General features: G+C 44.3%; 1 pseudogene; it reads left to right on the forward strand.

Annotated features, from left to right (window-relative positions):
* Window positions 1-607: 607 nt before the first annotated feature.
* On the forward strand, window positions 608-3,478 carry LOC102446770 (protein FAM200C-like; annotated as a pseudogene).
* Window positions 3,479-21,165: the final 17,687 nt, after the last annotated feature.

A 21,165-nucleotide genomic window follows, 5' to 3' on the forward strand; every position in this document is an offset into this window, starting at 1 on the left:
GGGATCTTCGGGCTTGCCCTGACATTTAAAAAGTGATCTTGGGTGTAAAAAGATTGGAGACACTACCATAAACAAATTTTAATTTTCAAATTTCATACCATGAAATGTGAATATATATATATTTATATTTCCTTTTGACATGTAGGGGTACTGGTTTGGTTAGTGGGAAGGCCAAAGAACGATGTAGAAGGCAATGGAACTTTTTCAAACTTTCTAGCACGCTTGCAGGAGTGTTTGGGGCTGTTTTGTTGTGGGAGTAGGTAGCCACTCTTGCGTGGTTACTGGTGGTGGGGTATATATAAGGCAGCATGCGTATGTACATAAGAGTAGTAGTAAATAAACATTTGCAATAACTTATCAAATAACTCACGTCCATTAAATTTATTGTAATCGGGGAAATTATTTTTATAGATTTTTTTTTAATTTAATATATTATGGCTGCGATTAAGAAAAGGAAGTACCATGAAGACTACATTAAGTATGGCTTCACAGTCATGGAAAAAAATGAGATTGATCATCCTCAATGCGTAGTATGCCACACAGTTCTTAGCAATAAGGCCTTGAGACCTAGTCGTCTTGAGTGACACTTGACGAAGAACCACAGCACTTTGACAGAGAAACCAAAATAGTTTTTTGCTGCTAAACTTCAAAATTTGAAAAGCATGAAGCTAAACACTACTGGAGCTTTTCATCAAGCGTCGGCCAAAGCGGTAGAAGCATCTTATGAACTGTCATTGCTCATCACTAAAGCCAAGAAAGTGCACATAATCGGAGAAACTCTTGCGAAGTCTTGCTTGTTAAAAGCAACTGATATTGTGCTTGATGTCGAAAGAAAGAAAAAAGCTATTGGAAATTTCGCTTTCTGACAATTCTGTGAAACGTCGTATTGATGAGCTGGCGAAAGATCTTAAACTTCAAGTTGTGGAGGCAGTGTTAGCTTCTTTTTTTGCAATTCAGTGTGACGATTCCACTGATGTGGCACAATGTTGTCCACTGAAACAAAATACAGGACTATGTAGCACTTTAAAGACTAACAAGATGGTTTATTAGGTGATGAGCTTTCGTGGGCCAGACCCACTTCCTCAGATCACATAGTGGAAGAAAATTGTCACAACCATATATACCAAAGGATACAAATTAAAAAAATGAACACATATGAAAAGGACAAATCACATTTCAGAACAGAATGGGGATGGGGGGGGGAAGAGGGGGAGGTAAATGTCTGTGAGCTAATGATATTAGAGGTGATAATTAGGGAACAGCCCCCAACTTAAACCTGTCCAACACATTATAAATAAACTACAGCCTATACTGGAACAGGACACTAAACTCCAAGAGGCTCTGGGAGACAGACCCATAGTCTCCTATAGACAACCACCTAACCTCAAGATGATTCTTACCAACAACCACAGGACATACCACACTAATACCAACCCTGATACCTTCCCTTGCAACAAACCCCGTTGCCAGCTTTGTCCACATATTCACTCTGCTGATACCATTATTGGACCCAACCAAGTGAGTTATAAGATCAAGAATACATATTCCTGCACATCCAGAAATATAATTTATGCTATCATGTGCTGAAAGTGTCCGTCTGCTATGTACATTGGACAAACGTCTCAGACACTTCGCCAAAGGATTAATGCCCACAAAACTGATATCAGACAGGATCACAAAGAAAAAACAGTTTCTTGCCATTTCAACCAGAAAGGACCTTGTCTCAACGACTTGATTACCTGCATCCTGCTTCAAAGACCTTTTAAGACTTCACTTCAAAGAGACTCCTCTGAACTGTCATTCATGCTTATATTTGACACTTTACACTCAAATTTGAATAAAGACTCTACTTAGCTTACCCATTACAAAGATAGCTTCCTCAATTATCACCTCTAATATCATTAGCTCACAGACATTTAGCTCCACCCCTTCCCCTCCTCCATCCCCCTCTGTTCTGAAATTTGATTTGCCCTTTTCATATGTGTTCTTTTTTTTATTTGTATCCTTTGGTATATATGGTTGTGACAATTTTCTTCCACTATTTGATCTGAGGAAGTGGGTCTGGCCCACGAAAGCTCATCACCTATTAAACTATCTTGTTAGTCTTTAAAGTGCTACACAGTCCTGTTTTTTGTTTCAGCTGCACCAGACTAACAGGGCTACATTTCTACCAATGTTGTCAGCTGTTTGTCTACGTTTGATTCATTAACAATGGAACTGTGAAAGAAGAGCTGCTTTTTTCAAAGGAATTGATGACCCCATCAAAGGCTTCTGATATTATGAAAGTGATTTCTGACTTTTTTGAAGAAAATAGACTTCCATGGGGAAAACTGGTTGGTGTATGCACAGATGGTGCTCCAGCAATGCTTGGCTCTCGCTCTGGATTTGTGACATTGGTGAAAGAAAAAAATCCAGCTGTAACCACAACTCACTGCGTCATACACAGACAAGCACTGGCCTCTAAAACCCTTCCAGATGACCTACGTGACTCATTGAATTTGGCCATCAAAGATGTTAATTTTGTGAAGAACAGTGCTTTAAATATGAGACTATTTGATACTCTTTGCATGGATTTGGGAGCAGATCAGAAAACTCTCTTGTTTCACATGGAGGTACTATAGCTGTCCAAAGATAACATGCTTTTGAGATTATTCGAACTGAAAGATGAAGTGGAAATTTTCCTCAAGCAACTGAAGAAAGAAGAGTTCTATCATGCATTTACGAACCAAATATTTCAGCTTTCACTGGCATACCTGGTGGACATTTTTGAATCTTTGAACAACCTCAATTTGAAGCTGCAAGGAAACAACACTGCAAACATTATAATGCACCATGATGCCATCAATGCATTTACAAAAAAGTCCAGCTTTGGAAACATCAAAGACAAGTTCAGATGCCTAATGTTTCATCTTTCCCAACATTTTCATCACTCGCTGAAAATGAAGGTTTCCAAGAAGTTTGTAAAGAGGATGTAAAGAACAAAATTGTGTTTCATCGGGACTGCCTTGCTGACGAATTCATCCACTGTTTTCCAGACAACTTTTCTGGCAACCCTATTCATAAATTAGTACGCAATCCATTCAGCGTTGATGTCGATTCATTGCCAGAAGTATTGCAAGAACAAGCACTTGAAATAAAATATGATTCAAGTGCAAAAGATCATTTTGAAAACACAAGCTCGGAGGAATTTTGGATAAAATATTTCCCAATGTACTCGAAAGTTGGAGAAGAAGCACTACGTGTTATTCCTCCATTTTCATCAACCTACCTCTGTGAAAAAAGCTTTTCAAGTTTAGTCACATTAAAAACAAAACAAAGAAATTGGACTGGATGTCGAAAACTATTTGCGTTCCCCACTTTTATCTTTCAAACCTAGAATTTCCCAACTCGTGAAGAAAATGCAGCATCATTCTTCACATTAAATTTGATTTGTTTCTGCTATTTCTTATGTTAAATTACATTTTTATTAAATTTTTGTGCCAAGAAAAACTATTTGTGCATATTTTTTAATTTAAAATAATTTTTATACCAAGTTTGTGTGTATTTTTAATTTTAAATTGCAAATTGAATTTTTTTGTTAAAAGGGGGTTGGATGATGGTAAAGAAGAGTTGGGGGGCATGAGGATTTCTCAGAAATCAAAAGGGGGGCGTGATGCTGAAAAGTTGGGGAACCACTGTCACAGAGAGTCTGGAGAAGGAACACACACACAAGAGAACGGCCCTGGCGTTCCAGTGGGAAGAGCAGAGGAAGATTCAGCAAGACATAATGGGCCTTCTCAGGCAGCAGACACAAGTGCTCCAAACATTTTGGCCAATTTCAGTCATGGGATTTTAAAAACAGTAAGTATGATTTTGGCTATTGAAATCTGAAATTTCACTGTGTTGTAATTGCAGAGATCTTGACACAAAAAGGAGTTTTTGGGGGGAAGGGAGCTTTCAAGATTAGTGTAGGGGGCAGCAGATGCAGTACTGATACCCTTATTTCTGCACTGTGTCAGAGCTGGGCAGCTGAAAAGTGGCAGCTACTGGCTGTAATACCAGATGCAAAGACACTGCCAGCAACAGCAGTACAGAAGGAGGATTGGGTATGGCACTGTCACCCTTCTGCACTGCTGCTCTCTGGATGCCCAGCTCTGATGGCAGCACTGCAGAAGGTGGCATGGAATGGTATTGTCACCCTTCCGCACAGCTGTTGGTGGGGTGCTGCTTTCAGAGCTGGGTGAGCAGTCAACAGCCATCACTGTCTGGCTGCTCAGCTCAGAGGGCAGGGTAGAAGTAAGGGTTGCAATGCTGTGAGCCTCCCTCCCCCCAATAATCTTGCAACATAGGAATTTGGAGAATGTGCTTTGGAGGTGGGGATTGAAAACAGTGTAGCTACGTCTACATTGCGCTCTCTTGTGCAAGAACATATGCCAGTGAGGGGCGGCAATGAATATATATAGCTGATGAGCCGCCATATTTGTGCAAGAAGGAGCAGTCTACACTGTTCCTTCTTGCTCAAAAACCCCCTCTTGCGCAAGAGGCCCTTGTGCAAAAATGGCGGCTCATTAAGTATGCAAATGAAGTGCGGCGATATTCATGGCCGTGCCTCATTTGCATATGTTCTTGCGCAAGAGAGCGCAATGTAGACGTAGCCTGTATGTCTGTGTGCACTACAGAAGCTCTCCAGGTTTTTTTTCTTTTGTTTTCCCTGGTGTGCTATTTAATGAACCCCAAAAATCACGGTGTCAGAAGTTCAGAATAAGAAGGTAACTGGAGTCATTTTTAAGTTAACTGCTGTGTTTGCAACTGAATGTAGAGAAGCATGGGGAGCACAAGGCACAGGGGCCTTTGCATGTATTCGCTGAGCATAATAATGGCTTGACTAGCTTAAGGAGGAAAAAAGATAAAAATTGATGTGTTGCAACATGGCAGAGAACTGGACAAAAAGTGAGAAATAGTTTTGAATCGTACTGAGCAGTTATTGTGGGGTGGGGAGATGAGAAAAATGGTAAAATGAAATCACCTGTCTTGGTGCATGTTGGGAAGGAAGCACTGGATATTTATTACAATGTTAAGTCTGAAGAAGGTGAAAATACAAAGTTAAATGAAATACTGACTAAATGTAAGGAACATTGCCTGCCTAAAAGGAATGAAACCTTAGAGATGTTTTTATATACATGCACAAAACTGACAGTGCCATACAGGAATTTCCCACATAATTAAGGAAACTCACTAAAACCTGTGATGCCATAAAGACAACATGTTAAGACAGAGGTTGCTGTCTTACATATAGAAAGGAGATTTAATTTTAGAAAAAGCTCTTGGAATGTACAGGGCAGGAAATACTATGAAAGCACAAGCCAAAGAGCTGCATTCACCGGAAGAGGTTATCCACATATTAAGGAACTGTGGCCAGAGTAGGTGAAATCAGAAAGTAGAACTCCTTACTATGAGAACTAATGCTGGGGGAAGACTGTGTACAGACAGTAGGTGGAAGCTAAGGATCACAGCATGGTCCCAAGCAGTGTATTGCCTTTGGAGCACTGTTATAAATGTGGGGGAAACAGTCGTTTTGCAAAATGCTACAGTCAGGTGGATTCCGTGAAAGACAATCTGCTTACGGAGTTTTTCATAGATGTAGTCTGATCGAGCAGGCCTGGTGAGAGGGACTGGGTACTGCATATGACAGTGAAAGAAACAACTATTCCACTGAAACTGGACTCAAGAGCTCAGATTCCCATTTATACATGTACAGCTGATTGTTCCTCTCTCAGTGGAGTGCTTTGCATTTGTCCTTATCAAATTTCATCCTGTTTTCTTCAGACCACTTCTCCATTTTGAATTTTAATCCTAACACCCAAGGCACTTGCAACCCCTCCCAGCTTGATATCATTCACAAACATTGCAAGTTATCTCCTTATCTAAATCATTGCAAAAGATACTGACCAGAACCAACCCCAGAACTGATCACTGTAGAACCCTATTCAATATGCCTTTCCAGCTTCTCTGTGAACCCCTGATAACTACCCTCAGGAACAGTGTTTCCAACCAGTTATGCAACCACCTTATAGTAGCTCGATCTAGGTTGTATGTCTAGTTTGTTTATGCGAAGCATGGGAAGATAGGGCTGGAGGAAGCAATCCCTCACCCCCAGCCCTGCCCCTTCTGCTAAGGCTCCACTTCCCCCATGGGAGCCAAGTTGCCTCCCCCACCCGCCACAAGGAGGCACGGCAGCATGCCATGCACATGCACCCCTCACCATGGGATGGGGGAGAGAGCGGGCACACATATGCGCCCCAGCCTTCCCAGCCCTGGAGCATGGGGAGTGAGGAAGGAGCACAGCTCCATCCTCCCCAGAGCATAGGGAGGGCTGGCACTGAGGGGTAGCAACACGATAGAACACCTACAGTAGGTGTTATGGTGATGGAGTGTGAGCAGGGCCAGGTTGGCCATTTGGGAAGGTAGTGCCTTCCCCAGCCTAGCTTACCAGCCGCCCATGATGAGAAGGTCATGTGAGATAGTATCAAAAGCTTTGTTAAAGTCAAGCTATACTTCTTATATCCATCCACAAGGCTTATTACTCTGTCAAAGAAAGCTACAGTAGAACCTCAGAGTTACGGACACCTCAGAAATGGATGGTGTGCATTATTCAGAAACATTGCATAACTCTGAGCAAGATGTTAAAGACTTTAGTCACAGGGACACGGAGCTGCAACCTATGGGGGGGGGGTGTCAGTTGTGGCGGGGGAAGGGGAGAAGATTGGGGATTCTGCCCTGCAGGAGATTCAAGACTCAGAGCTTAAGACCTGCAGGGAGCAATGGGGCTTGGGGCTTCAATCCTGCAGCTCTACTCCCGGTTTCTGGTTCCACATGGTGTCCACTTGACCAGTAAGTCCATAACGCTGGTGTTTGTATCTTTGAGGTTTTACTGTTGCAGATTGCTTTTGAGCAGACTTTTTTTTCTTGACAAATCTATCTGACTATTACTTATCACTTTATCTTCTAAGTGTTATTAAATTGATTGCTTAAGTATTTGCTCCATTATTTTTCCAGATACTAAAATTATGCTTGCTGGTCTATAATTCCCTCAGTTATCCTTATTTCCCTTTTTTATAGATGGATGCTATATTTGCCTTTTGACAGTCCTTTGGAATCTCTCCCTATAGGCATCTTTCTGCATATTTAATATCCCATTTGAATGATACATATTTTTATATTTTTTCTTTTCCATACAACAAAGCCATACATCTGATCTACCAATATATATGTATGGTGATTATATATAATGGTGGTGATTCTTCACTGAAATTATCAGCTGGGGCTCATAGAAAGAGAAGCATAATTGTAGACTTGGGGAAATGCTGGTTGTAACCAGAGTGGCAAGTTCAAACTAAATAGGGAGCTATGTAATTTAGGGGTTACAGAATTGATGTTTGTTGGGGACATTTTTTTTTCCAGAAAAGGTGTGAAACCTGACGAGAGAGAGATTTCAGCCACTGAAATGATCCCAACAGTTCCTGGGAATGGTTAATTAACTTGGCATATTCATATCTAATCTATCCATCAAATCAGCAGCTTTAAGAACCAGAGAATTAAAATGAACAGTATTGGAGTGCAGAACAAGAGGAACCATGAGAAGTTTTAAAACAACACCTGATACAAGAATCCACAGGCAAACCTATTAAAATTTCTGCAGATGCTTCACAGTCTGGGTTCGATGCAGTGATTTTACAGAAGTATGAGGATTGTTGGCAACCAGTGACATATGCATCCAAATCACTGACTGAGGCACAAACCAGATACGTACAGATTGGGGAGCTTTTAGTAATATTGTTTGCCTGAGAGAAATTCAATCAGTATATTTATGGCCACACAGTTGACGTTGAAATGGACCAAAAAGCCCCTGAGCATTATTTAGCAAATTGCTAAGTGACTGTATATTGAGGATTTAAAGAATGATGATCAAGCTGCAAAAGTATGATTTGGTTGTGACCTACATGTCTGGTAAATTCATGTTCACTGCAGATGCACTTTCCAGAGTAGTGTCTCCTATGAAACTAGAGAAGACTTTAGAGACTAAAGATGCTAGCCTGTATAGCTTTGACTGTAAAGTCAATTCCCAGAGTTAACAAGGAAACTGTAACAAATGAGAGGAAACAGAGTAAGATGAATTGTTGGGAATCCTTAAAGAAGTGATCGTTAAAGGCAGCCTGAAGAAGTAAAGTAGTTGCTAACCAAGTAAAAAACTATTGGAACTGCAGACATGCACATTTTTTTTCAAGTGCAGTAAGGTTGTAATTCCAGTAAGCCTTAAAAAAGAAAAAGGTATAGAAGATCCACTTGGGTCATTTAGGAATTGAGGAGTGCAAACAGTGAGCATGAAAGCTACTGTATTGATGGTGGAAAACTATGGCATCCCTAATGTGATAAGAAATACAGCTTGAGGCATGTATGGACAGGTGGCATATGTGTGCATTCAGTGCAAGGAGCTCCCGCCCTCAGAGACCGCATACAGGCTTTGGAGACCAGGGAAGCTGAATTGGAGAAGCCAAGGGAGGCAGAGAGGTACAGATATGAGACTTTACGGGACACAGTAGAATGGTCCCACGCCCAGTTAGACAGCCTCTGTGCTGCTGAGGACTGTGAAAGGGAAGGAGAACATCCAACTGGAGCAGAGGCAAATGATCCCTCCTTCCTGATGACGATATGGTAGCCTCTCACACTGAGGATACCTCTCCGGGGGAGGGAACTCCAGTTATTAGAAAAAGACAGACATTAGTAATGGGGGATTTGATAATTAGAAATGTTGACAGCTGGATTTGCAATGACTGGGAGAACTACATGGTAACTACCGTATCTGGTGCAAATGTTGTGGACCTCTCAAGACATCTAGATAGATGGGTGTGTAGTGCTGGGGAGGAGCCAGTGGTCTTGGTACATGCAGGAACCAGTGACATAGGGAAGGGTAGGGGAAAGGTCCTGGAGGCCACATTTAGGTTGTTAGGAAAGACATTGAAATCCAGGATCTCCATGGTAGTGTTCTCTGAAATACTTCCAGTTCCACATGCAGGGCCAGTTCTGCAGAACTGCAGGGTCTTAATGCATGGATGAGAGGATGATGTAGGGAGGAGGGTTTAGATTTATGAGAAACTGGAGAAACAGGGCACCACATTCCAGGAAAGATGTGGAGGAATTGGAGAAGGTCCAGAAAAGAGCAACAAAACTGAAGGTCTAGAAAACATGAGCTATGAGGCACAGCTGAAGGATTTGGACTTGTTTAGTTTGGAAAAGAGAAGACTGAGAGGGGACATGATAGTGGTTTCCAGGTATCTAAAAGGGTGTCACAGGGGAGCGGTGGAATTGTTCTCCTTGGCCCCTGTTGATAGGACAAGAAGCAATGGGCTTAAACTGCAACAAGGGAGGTTTAGGTTGGAGATTAGGAAAAACTCCCTAACTATCAAGTGGTTAAACACTGGAATAAATTGCCTAGGGAAGTTGTAGAATCTCCATCACTGGAGATATTTAAGAGCAGGTTAGACAGATATCTATCAGGGATTCTATAGACTGTGCTTGGTCCTGCCATGAGGGCAGGGGACTGGATTTGAAGATCTCTCAAGATCCCTTCTAGTTCTAGTAGTCAATGATTCTATGAAACTTTTGATAAAGGGGGAGCCTATATTGGAATGATGAGCTCCACCTAAACCAAAATGAAACGAGATTGCTGGTATTTAAAAAGGTCACAGAGCAATTTTTAAACTAAGGGCTGGAGGAAAACTGACAGGTGTGGAGAAACACATGTATAGGACAGAGACATCCCTTAGGGCAGTGCTTCTGAAAGTGTTATGTGAAATTGCTTTCAGAAACACATTAACTGGCTGCCCTGGTTTGTTTATTTACTGACGCCGTGGCATAGAGCCTCGCGGCTCCCATTGGCTCCATTTTGTCCTTTGCAGTCAGTGATTTTGCAGAAAACTTTCAGAAACACTGCCTGAGGGGACAGTCTATTAACAGATATTCTCTCTGTCCTAGAAAAGAGGAGAGGAAGATGATAAAATATGGGTAAGATATGATGAGAAACAGCCAAATGAAAAAGAGTCCCATTCAATCACCTCAGGTAACGGCAGACAGCTAAATAGTGCCCAGTTTTTAGAGTGCTTGTATACAAATGCCAGAAGTCTAAATAGTAAGACTGGATGAACCATAGTACCTCATATTGAATGAGGATATTGATATAATAGGCATCACAGAAACTTGGTGGAATGGGAGATGAAGGGGTGGTGCTGGCAGAGAGAGTCAGGACACAGTCATATGTCTCCTGCCCCTCACCTCCAGGGCCAAAGGGGTGCATTGGCCCCTTCTGGGAGTGGTATGGGGCTGAAGCAGGCAGGAAGCCTGTCATAACTTCACTGTGCCACCAACCATGAGCTACCCATGGTAAGTGCCACCTAGCAGGATGCCACACTCAGCCCCAGCCCCCTCCAATAGCCAGCACCTCCTGCTGTACCTGAAGTCCCAGACCTGATCCTTCCTCCCAAAGCCAGCATCCCTTACCTGCTCCTTCATCCTGAACCCTCTCTCAGAGCCAGCACCCCATACTCCCTCCTGTACCGCACATCCCCTTTGCACCCCAATGGAGCTCCAGCCTGGAGCTCCCTCCTGCACCCAAACTCCGTCCGAGAGTTTGCACGGTCACCTCCAGCATCCCAAACCCCTGTCCCGGGGTCTGACCCAGAGCCCTCTCCCACACTGCAAACTCCTTTGGCCCAGCCCGGAGTCTGCGCCACAAACCCAAATCTAGTTAAACTGAGAGAGGAGGAGAGAACAAGCAAGTAATGGAGGGGGGGGAGTAAGCAGGGCAGGGTTTCGGGGATGGGGTGGGGCATTGAGGAAAGGCGCTACATACCAGATCTCTGTTCTTGGGGAACCAGAGCATGGCTATCTGTCAGCCCTCTGATCTTTGGGAGCCAGGGAATGATACTCAGGGGAAACTATCTCCCTCCCCCAGGCCTCTGCTTGAATCAAAGACAAAGCAATGAAAAGGCCAGGGAAGACAAACCTAAACTCCTCCAGACAAGGATGATACAATTAAGGAAACACTCCAGCCTCATCTGCACTGAAGACAGAACAGAGACACGTCTCCATTAGCAGACAGAATGGAGAACAGCTCTTCCAAAGCAGGAACCGCACTGAACTATGGGATACTGAAAGAAGAGAAGCACTGCCTGATGGGAAATCTCTGCTCCAGATGTTAAGGAACCCAGGCCTGCTCACACCCAAATTAGTCATTATCAGACCAATTCTAGTAATGGATCCTATTGACATCCAAAATACTGAAACTGCCTAGTTGCTTTGTGAGCTGCTCAAGGAACATCACCCATAGCCAGGTGTGATCAGTCTCTATTGTCTCACCTCTGTTTACCCATAAACAAATCCAGTGTTCGTGAACTATTGGCCTGTCCCTAAAAAAACACTTCTCCTTACTCAAGAAAAATTGTTCTGTTGCCTGGATTTAAATTGCATCAATTCCACTGAGCCTTCATCATCTCCTGCCTTATTCTGCTGAGGGCTCTGCTCTGCTTTTCTCCTGCCCTCTGGACACCCTGCTACTATCACCATCTAGGAACCCTGATCAGTGCAAGCTTCACGGAGTGGTGAGGTCTCTCTCTCTCTTCCCCCATCTCTCTAAGCATAGCCTCCTGATCCTGCCCTGTGTAAACAGTTATATGGTTTGCTAGCCCTAACATTTGTAATCAATTTCAATTTAGATTTAATATTGTAACTGTTTTGTGTGTTTGGCTCCCCATATATATATATTTCCACTACTCAGAAATAAATAACTTTCATTGTTAAGTTGGTTGCTTCTCTCTCTCACTCTCTCTTGCTCATTCTTCCTTAGGGATGTTGTTTTGACTTCCTCATTCGCTCTGCAACAATGCTGCTTGTACCCAAGCTAAAGATCCCTGTAGTGCCTAAAAATCCTGTGGGATTTGCTCATCCTGTGGTTTACCAGCAAACGATTGTGGTGGGAAAGTGGAGATAGGGAGGTGCTGAACCTGGGGGCATATGAGGATGGCAACTTAAAGTGCTGTTAAAACCAGCCCACTGAGTCCAAATGCACATGTGAGTGCAGTGTGGCATTGCTGTTAAACCCAGCCTGCTGAGTCCATGGCATATAAGGGGTCGGTCAGCCCATGAGCCTGATTAACCAGTCCTCTCAGATGTACTCTGTTAGTATCTATGGCTACACTACAAGCTTTTTCCCAAAGAGGAAATGCAAATGGTGTGCTTATTTGCATATGGTGTGCTTTCATTTGCATTTTCGCTTCTGAGCCTTTTTGTGGAAGAGGTTTTTGCACAAAAAGCATTGTGTAGACGGTGCCATTTTGCACAAAAAAAACCCCAAACCCTTTTGCGCAAGAGCCCTTCTTCCTCATTTTTTGAGGTGCACACCTTAGCGGGAACCCTGCTGCCGATGTGCTGTCAGACAGGATGAGAATTGTCCTGCCCCTGAATTAGGGAAGGAAGGCTTGGCATGTGAGGTGAACCACCCACAGTTCCCTGACATTTATATGCAAGGAGAGTTTCTCCCACATCCACATATCTAGCATCTGCACATTGCCAATGTGGGCCCCCCATCCAGTGTTGGAAGCATCCATCACCAGCCACAAGGTCGGGAGGAGCCTGGAGAATGGAACTCTGGCTCAGACCACCTCTTGCTGGGTGAGTCCACCAGTCCAGGGATCTGAGGATGTCTGTAGGGACTGTCACCACCCTTTTCTCAGGGTGGAGGGATGGATTGTGGACTTGTGCCGGCCACACTACAGTGGGCACATGCGGAGCCTGGTGTGCTGCATCATGTACATGCAGGCAGCTATCAGTCCCAAGAGATGTATGGCCATGACGGTTTCCTTGATAACCAGAAAGCAGGACCTGGAAGGGAGGCTATGGCTAATGAGGAGTCTAAGTGAACTCCCACAAACTCTGTGACCAAGGTAGACTAGGCCACATTTAAGAGGAGGCCAAGGTCCACAAAAAGTGCCTGAACCATGGCAATGTAGGCCAACACTTGGTCCAAAGATGGGCCCTGCACCAGCCACGTGTCCAGGTTCGGAAATACTTGGACCCCATACTTTCTCAGAAAGGCCATGACTACAGTCATGTACTTCTTGAAGACTCAAGGAGCCATAGAGAGGCTAAAGAGAAGGGCCATAAACTGGAAGTGCTCCTGACCTATGGTGAAATGCAGGAACCTCCTGTGAGGAGGGGCAATGGAAATATGAAAATAAGCAGGGCTTGACAAATATGCTCACCCGCTCGCTTGTGGTGAGTAGATATTACCAGCTAGCAAGTAGCTACACACATAGGCGTGCACACAATGGGCAGCACGGCCCCATCCACTGGTCAGGTGGAGAAGCGGAGCGCCACTGGGGGGAGGAAGTACGGCAATTCTCGCCACTGGGCTGCCTGCGTGCAGCTTTGGCGCAAGGAGGCGGGGCACAAGCCAGAGGGTGGAACGCCAGCAGACGCCAAGACACTGGTGTGATGTGGCATCGTGACATCACGGCCGGCAACCACTGGATTCAAAAAGGCTCGGCAGCCCCGCAAACTGGAAGGCAGAAGCCAGGTAGGAGAGGGGAACGGGGGAAAATAGAGGGAAGGGGTTTGTGCTGAGGGGAGGGGGCAGGTCAATAGAAGAAAGGGGAAGGCACCAAGGGACAGGGTGGAGGAGAGAGAAATGCCAGGGGTCCAAGTGGAGACTGTAAGGAAAAGGACACGAGGGGAGATGTCAGTGGGAGGGGGAACAGGGTGATGCTGGGAGAGGAGAGGGTAAGGGTATTGCAGGTTAGAGGGGGGAGGGGGACATGCTGGGAGAAGGCTTGAAAGAAGGGGTGGGCATGAGGAAGGTGGGGATGGAGCAAGGCATGTGTGAGGGCACAGGGGAATGAGGGCAGAGGGTGGTGAGGGGGTGGGCAACAGAGAAAAAGAGGGCAAAGGGGGCAGGGGCAGTGAGGGAAGGGGAAGGCACCAGAAGGGTGCAGGTGCCAGGGGATTCTGGGGGTGAATCAGAAGGGCAGACACCTGCAGGGGAGGGACCTGCACCAGAGGAGAGAGGCAGGGCAGGTGTGTAGAGGGAGGTGTTAGGATCAGAGTGGGCGCAGGGGGGAGAGAAGGGCTGATGGAGGGGGGCAGGTCTCAGGAAGGCTGAGGGCAGTGAGAAGGCAGGAGTCAGGACAGCAGAGGAGGGTGAGGGGTTGGGGGGCAGCAGGCACCAGGGGAGCTGATGAAGCAAGGGGAGGAGACATGGCAACAGAGGGAAAAGGTAGAGGTTTATAAGATATTAATTAATAACTTGGGTGATATTTATTAATATTTATTAATAACTTATTAGTTCTTATTCTTATTAGTGCCACTAAAAAAACACTTTTTGGGGGGGTGGCGAGTCCCTTTTTTTGTCTGGAGAGCAGGGTTTTGCATAATTTGTCGAGCCCTGAAAATAAGTGTCCTTTAAATCGAGAGCAGCATACCAGTCTTCAGGATTGAGGGAGGGAATGATCGGCATCAGCGTCACCACTTTGAATTTGGCATTGGTGATGAAGGCATTCGGGTATTTGAGGTGTAGGATGGGTCGGAACCCCTTCTTCACCTTGGGGACCAGGAAGTACCGGTAGTAGAAACCTCTGCCCATAAACTCTGAGGGGACCACCTCAACTGCTCCTAGGCTTAGAAGTTGTTGTACCTCCTCCTGCAGGAGATGCTCCTGAGAGGGAAGTGGAAGGGAATTGTGAGGTGCGGGGTCAGAGGAATCATAGAATACTTGAACTGGAAGGGATTGAGAGGTTATCGAGTCCAGTCCCCTGCCCTCATTGCAGGACTAAGCACTGAATATGGGATAGCATAGCCCCCTCCTACTGTCTTGAGGTCCCACCAGTCCGAAGCGATGGAAGCCCATGCATGGTAGAAAGGGAATAGAAGGTCCAGGAAAGGGAGTGGTAAAACTGGCAATCTGTCCCTGGGTGCACCCTTAAAACACTTGACAAGAGCCCTGGGTTTTTTTGGTCAGGCCAGACCCTTGGTTGGACAAGGGGCAGGAGCAGCTTCTGTTGCTCCTGCTGTTTCCATTCCTCCTCCTGCACCAAGAGAATTCTGGGTGTGTACCGTGCAGATAAGACTGGGGGGACATTTCTCCCAGAAAAGAATTGCCATTAGGGGGCAGGAATATAGATCCCGAGGGATTAAAGAATGGCCCACATGTCCTTCAGGCCATTAAGATAATGATCAGTCTTCTCTGAGAATAGGTTCAGCCCTTCAAATGGCAGGACTTGAATAGTGGTCTGGACTCTGGGGGCACTCCAGACTCCTGAAGTCATGAGCTGTGGCAAAGCACTAGGTCGGTGGCCATGGTGCGCTAACTACATCTGACGCATCTAAGGCCACTTGCAAGGCTGCACGGGAGACCACCCTGCTCTCTTCAGAGAGGGACTTAAACTTGGGCCAGGAGCAGGGGTGGATATAGGGCAGGGCGAGCAGGCCCCACGCTTCAAGAAGTTCCGTGCATGCGCCATGTCAAAGGGGGGGCCCCGCGGAATTGTGCTGCCCTGGGCCCCGCAAAATCCTCATCTGCCCCTGGCCAGGAGTCCTGGGGGAGAAGTTCGATGAACTTGTCCATAGCAATCCAGGTGTTATAAGCACAGCGGCTCAGCAGAATCTGCTGGTTTGCTATGCATAGCTGCAGACCCCTGAGGTGCAGACCTTCCTACCCAGAAGGTCCATCTTCTTAGCCTCTGTGTTCTTAGGGATGTGCTCCCTAAGAACACATGTTCCAGCTGACCCTCCCGCTCATGCTGATTGACCACTTGGACCACCAAGGACCCTGGGGGTGGCTGGGAGAACAAATGTTCATTCCCCTCCTGGGGCACAAAATAATGCCTCTCCACCATCTTTTCTGTTGGCAGAATGGAGGCCAGGGTCTGACAGACCATTTTCATAATCCCAGTCACAGTTTTATTGAGGGGCAGAGACACTTTGGTAGGGGTGTCAGCTTGAAGAATGTCAACAGTAGGTTGTGAATCATCTGACACCCTCTCTGGATGTACCTCCAGACTCTGGACCAGCCTACAGAAGAGTTCCTGATGCGCCCTCGAGTCCATGGATGGCATTGATGGGAGGGCCCCACCGAGAGCCTCATCTGGGGATGAGGAGCCCTTCAGAGAACCGTCCTCTTGTTCATGCGCCTGAAAGGTCACCTGGAAAACCACCAAGGAAATTGCTATTGCAGCCTGGGTTGTAGCAGGGCACTCGTCCCAGCGGCCCTGGGAGAGTCCTGGGAGCAGGGATTACCCCAATGTAGGGGAGCAGGCCAAGAGGTTGCTGGGGGGAGGGGCCCTAGGGCCTGAGTAGATCAATTCTGGTCTAAAGGGACTGGCATTCTGTGATTGGTGGTAGCCTGAGGAGTCCCAGCACAGGCTGGAATGAAGTCTGCCCGACCTCAAGGTTCTGGGAGCTGAGCCCACTGGTGCCCTGTGTCCCTCCTGAGGCTGCACTGTTGGCACGTGCCTCAACAGAGACCAGTCCCTGCTTGGCCTCCATTTCTTCTGCAGCATCAGGGATTGAAAGCATTGCTGCCGCCATCTCAGTGTCGGGGAGGCCCTAGAGTGGCCGGGTGCCTCACACACGAAGGCCAGTGCACTGTGTGTGGCTGGTGCGGGGTCTGAGGCCAGTGCCAGATGGAGAGCTGCCTCCATAAGTAGGATTTTAAGGCAAGACTCACACTTCTGCTTGGTTCTCAGCTTGAATCCTCTCCAAATCTTGTAGAACTCTGAAAGGTGGGCCTCCCCAAGGCACTTTAGGTAGGCTTCATGGGGATCCCCACAGGGCATAGGTTTTGAGCACTTGACATGGGGCTTGAAGCCTTGGGGCCTGGGCATACCCCGCCATAGGTGCTGGGAGAACACAGCGAGCCCCCATGCTGGAACGAACTACTTAACACTAAAAAAAGCAGTCATGTAGCACTTTAAAGACTAACAAGATAGTTTATTAGGCGATGAGCTTTCGTGGGCCAGACCCACTTCTTCAGATCATATTCTGAAAGCAAATTGGCATGACCATTATGTAACAGAGGGATACAATGAAAAAAGTAAATAAATTACAAACGAACGAATCAGCTTCATAGAACAGAACTAGGAACTATTTACAGAAGATAACGAATGATTAACAGCAACTCTAAACTAAACTAAGACAACACTAACCTAAAGGAAGTGATAACGGCTAAGGAGCACTTGCAGAGCAACAACGCAGCATGTTCCAACAACCAACATGTGTGGTAAGGAGTGGAGAGCCAGCAAGTATATATTAGCCGATATATACTGCTGGCCCAAAGGGTAATGCTAAGGGGAAAAAATTCAAACAAAGCGTGCACGCTGCATGCACACACCTATGTGGAATTCTCATGAGCAATCACTCACAGAAGAAACATTTTTTTCTTTTTTTTAACTAACTTTAATAGTTGAACAAACTAACAAACAACAACAAACAACACTAACGCTAATAACATTTTGAAAATACTATGACTGCATCAAAATCTTGCCACCTGCCTACACTGGCCGCAAGTATTTGCGCAAGAACACTGACTTTGTAATGTACAAAATCAGTGCTTCTTGCGCAAATACTCTGACACTCCCGCTCAAGGATAAGACCTCTTGCACAAGCATTCTTGTGCAAGAGGGCCAGTGTAGACAGCAACGTTAATTTCTTGCGCAAGAAAGCCCAATGGCTAAAATGGCCATCGGAGCTTTCTTGCGCAAGACAGCGTCTACACTGGCATGGATGCTTTTGCGCGAAAGCACATATTTTGCTCAAAGGCACATGCAAGTATAGACGCTCTCTTGGGCAAATACTTTTAACAGAAAAACTTTTCCGTTAAAAGTATTTGTGCAAAATCATGCCAGTCTAGACGCAGCCTATGAGCGTAGCTATAAAACTGACACTGGCAGCTGCAGAGAAGGAACAGAAGGGACAGTTTGCTGGGCCTGCGGAGTAGCTGCACCAGTGTGTGCCAGCTGCCCCATGTGGCCAACCTACTGGGGACACTGCTACCTAAATTCTCTCAAAACGGCACCCCGGACACCTAAGGTGGAGCACCCACAGGGACACTCCACAAAGAAGAAACAAGTGTTTGTAGGATTGGAGCCTAGATATGAATCTTTGAAGATAGTTGGCTTTAACAGCAGCAATAAAAATACTCTGAATGAAAAGCATAAGCCAATGTTCATTAAAAAAAAAAATCACAAAAAAGTCACCAGATGCATTCAAAAAACAAATGCATTGACTAGAGCTGATTTAAAGAGAGCAATTTCAGTAAAGCCACTTTATTGGAATGGACCAGTGTGTGGTGGTACTTAGGGACAATTCCATTTTCATATTAACTATGAGAAATAATTTGCTCTATATCACTTGTATCTTAACCATGTGTACTTTGCAGCTGGTTATAAATTAATATAAATGTGGTTGATATGGCTTTAACAGTGAAATTAAAGTGAAATTAACAAAAGAAAAATCATTCCATTTTTAATAAAAATAATGTATTTTAAAGGCTGAAAAGTTCATTAACTATTCCATTTATTGTCCCCATCCCTGTACCACACCCTGTTTTCTTTATTGTATCCTGGTCACTTTGTTTGGCCCTATAACTTCCAAATAATTAGCTTCTAGGGTGGTTAAGTCCCTACAGAAGCATAGTGTTTGCTCCTCCCTACTCAAGTCCAACTATTTGCTATGGCCCAGATACACAAAGGTATTCATGCTCATAACTTCCACTGAATACCTAAATACCTTTGTGCATCTGGACCTGTGTAGCCAGTTATTTCAATGAAGCTCTAAACTTTCTAGGTTTGGGAGGGTTAGTTTGTTTGGGGTTTTTTTTTAAGTAAATGCAGGTAAATATCATTTATCTTGTACACACACACACACACACATTGGCAAAAATCATTCCATTGATGATGACTAAAATTTACAGAGGCAAAGTTTGAAAAATGTTGCTTGATAATTTATTAAAGTCCTGCTTTATTTTTTTTAAAAAAATATGTATGTAATGCTGGCATTAACAAAGCCCATTTATCATTATTAACTTTATCTATTTTGGCATGTGATATTGACACTTTGTGTATGAATGATTTTGGAAGCATCAGCTTTTCAAATCTCAGTGTCTATTTTCATTAATTATCTTTTGCTCCCCTATAATTTCCCACAACTTGAAAATTTAGTTAATAAAAATCTAAAAGTTTAAATATTAACTGTAAAATAAATGTAAATTCTGCCAAGCCTCATTTATGTACCATAAAGCCACCAATTATTTGGTCCATCCCTATCAGAGAAATTATCTTTTTCCATATGTGGTCCTGCCATGTTAGAGATGCATAGAGGTGCTAGAGCTGGAATTCTCTCAGCGTATTAGAGAGGGAGCTGCTGATAGAATGTTTTCTGTGAGAATCCATTCATGGTTTTAGAATTTACTCTCCAAAACAGCCTAGATTAACCTCTAGGATTCTGCAGAATGCTCATCTATTTGGAGCAGAATTTAGGGAGTACTGAAATATGACGGAAAAGTGAGGGTGTGAGGTGGGGGAGTAGGGCTTTGCAGGAACTAAGGTTGGACTGGCATCTTTGGTGCAGAGAAATGGTGTTGGCTTGTTATTGCCATTTCTCTCTTAATTGGAAGGCACTTCAATTTGTCAGGGTGCCTAGAACCTAGGACAAGCTTTCTTTTCATGTTTGTATGTTGAACTATAAATATATTTTTAAATATATATTTTCCTAGGTTTATTTTTCTGCATTCCTTTTATGACCATAAATTAGAGTCATAAATAAAACTTCAATCCTGCAGCTATTACTCACATTAGTAATTCTTACTCAGTCACGTAGTACCATCAGCTTTGATGAGACCAGCTATATGACTAAGACTACTGGTATGAGTACACCATTGCAGAGTGAGGGCCTTAGTTAGAATTTATAAGCATAAGAATACAAATACAAGCAACAATAAATCAAAACCAGTTCAGGGAAATAAAGGTGGTAACCCAGTACAGTGAGAAGTTTCATTAGGGTACAACATTTTCAAAGGAGAAAGGAGAGAAATTAAATGGGAATGACTGTTGAAAGGTTTTTTTTTTTTTTTTTTTGCTTGTTTGTTGTTTTATAAGCCCTGTGGGCACTCTAAATTCTCCTTTAGGAAGGTATATTAGTACCTCTTCAAAATAACTTTAAAAGTTAGTTATTTAAGTTTTAATCAAAGCATGCTTCTGATTTTCTGAAAACAAAATCAAAGGTCCCTCTTAATGGAAACCATGTGATCAGGAACAAAAAAAGCATTGTTTCAGCTTCAATCACCAGGAAATGATGGAACCAGAAGAATGTATCTGTGGAGAAATCCAAAGAAATTCTGCAAGCTGGTATCCTCAAGATGCAATGCATTTCACAGTATAACTAGTTTCTACATCAGTCCTCTAAGACAACTTGCATTTTCATAGATTTCTAATTGTGAATGGCCACTTCAGCCAACAGCCAATAAAATGGATAAATTAGTCTTAAATGCTTGTTTAAAGAAATTTCTCAACTGGGTCTCTTTCCTAGACTTTTAAATATTTACAAAAGGAAGCTATTTTAAAAGGTAAATTATGGGATTACTTTTATTATGGGTTACTGGAAATTTACGGACAATATCCTTCTCTAGGACATGAAAAAATCTGCCTCCAAACTCGTTTACAGCTTTGCTATAATGCTTAAAATAAAAGGGGTGTTCTCGTGCACATCTTAAATCTTTGTGGCAAATGGTGTCTGGTCCATCTGGTTGGGACAGTTAGCAATCCTAATTCAGCACTCAGCTGTCCTCTATTCAAAGTAAATCTCTCTAGGGACAATAGATTTGCTTCTACCTGGAAGAAAAACTTCCTTCTCTTATTTGGAGGGAGGGTGTTTGGGAGCAATGGAAAACTACCAAATGGCAGAACACAAGCACCAGGTGACCCAGCAGGGGCCTATAACGGGCCTCATAGAGGAAAACTGGAGGAAAGAGCCATTTTGCACCAAAGTAAAATGAGGGAGTCTGCTACAAAGGCAGGGTAGGCACAGGGACAGTGGAGCCTGCCTGCCAGACCACAGCTGATCACCCAAGGGTAGGATGAGCTAGTA

Source organism: Pelodiscus sinensis, chromosome 2 (assembly GCF_049634645.1).
Source record: "Pelodiscus sinensis isolate JC-2024 chromosome 2, ASM4963464v1, whole genome shotgun sequence".
NCBI classification, from domain to species: domain Eukaryota; kingdom Metazoa; phylum Chordata; order Testudines; family Trionychidae; genus Pelodiscus; species Pelodiscus sinensis.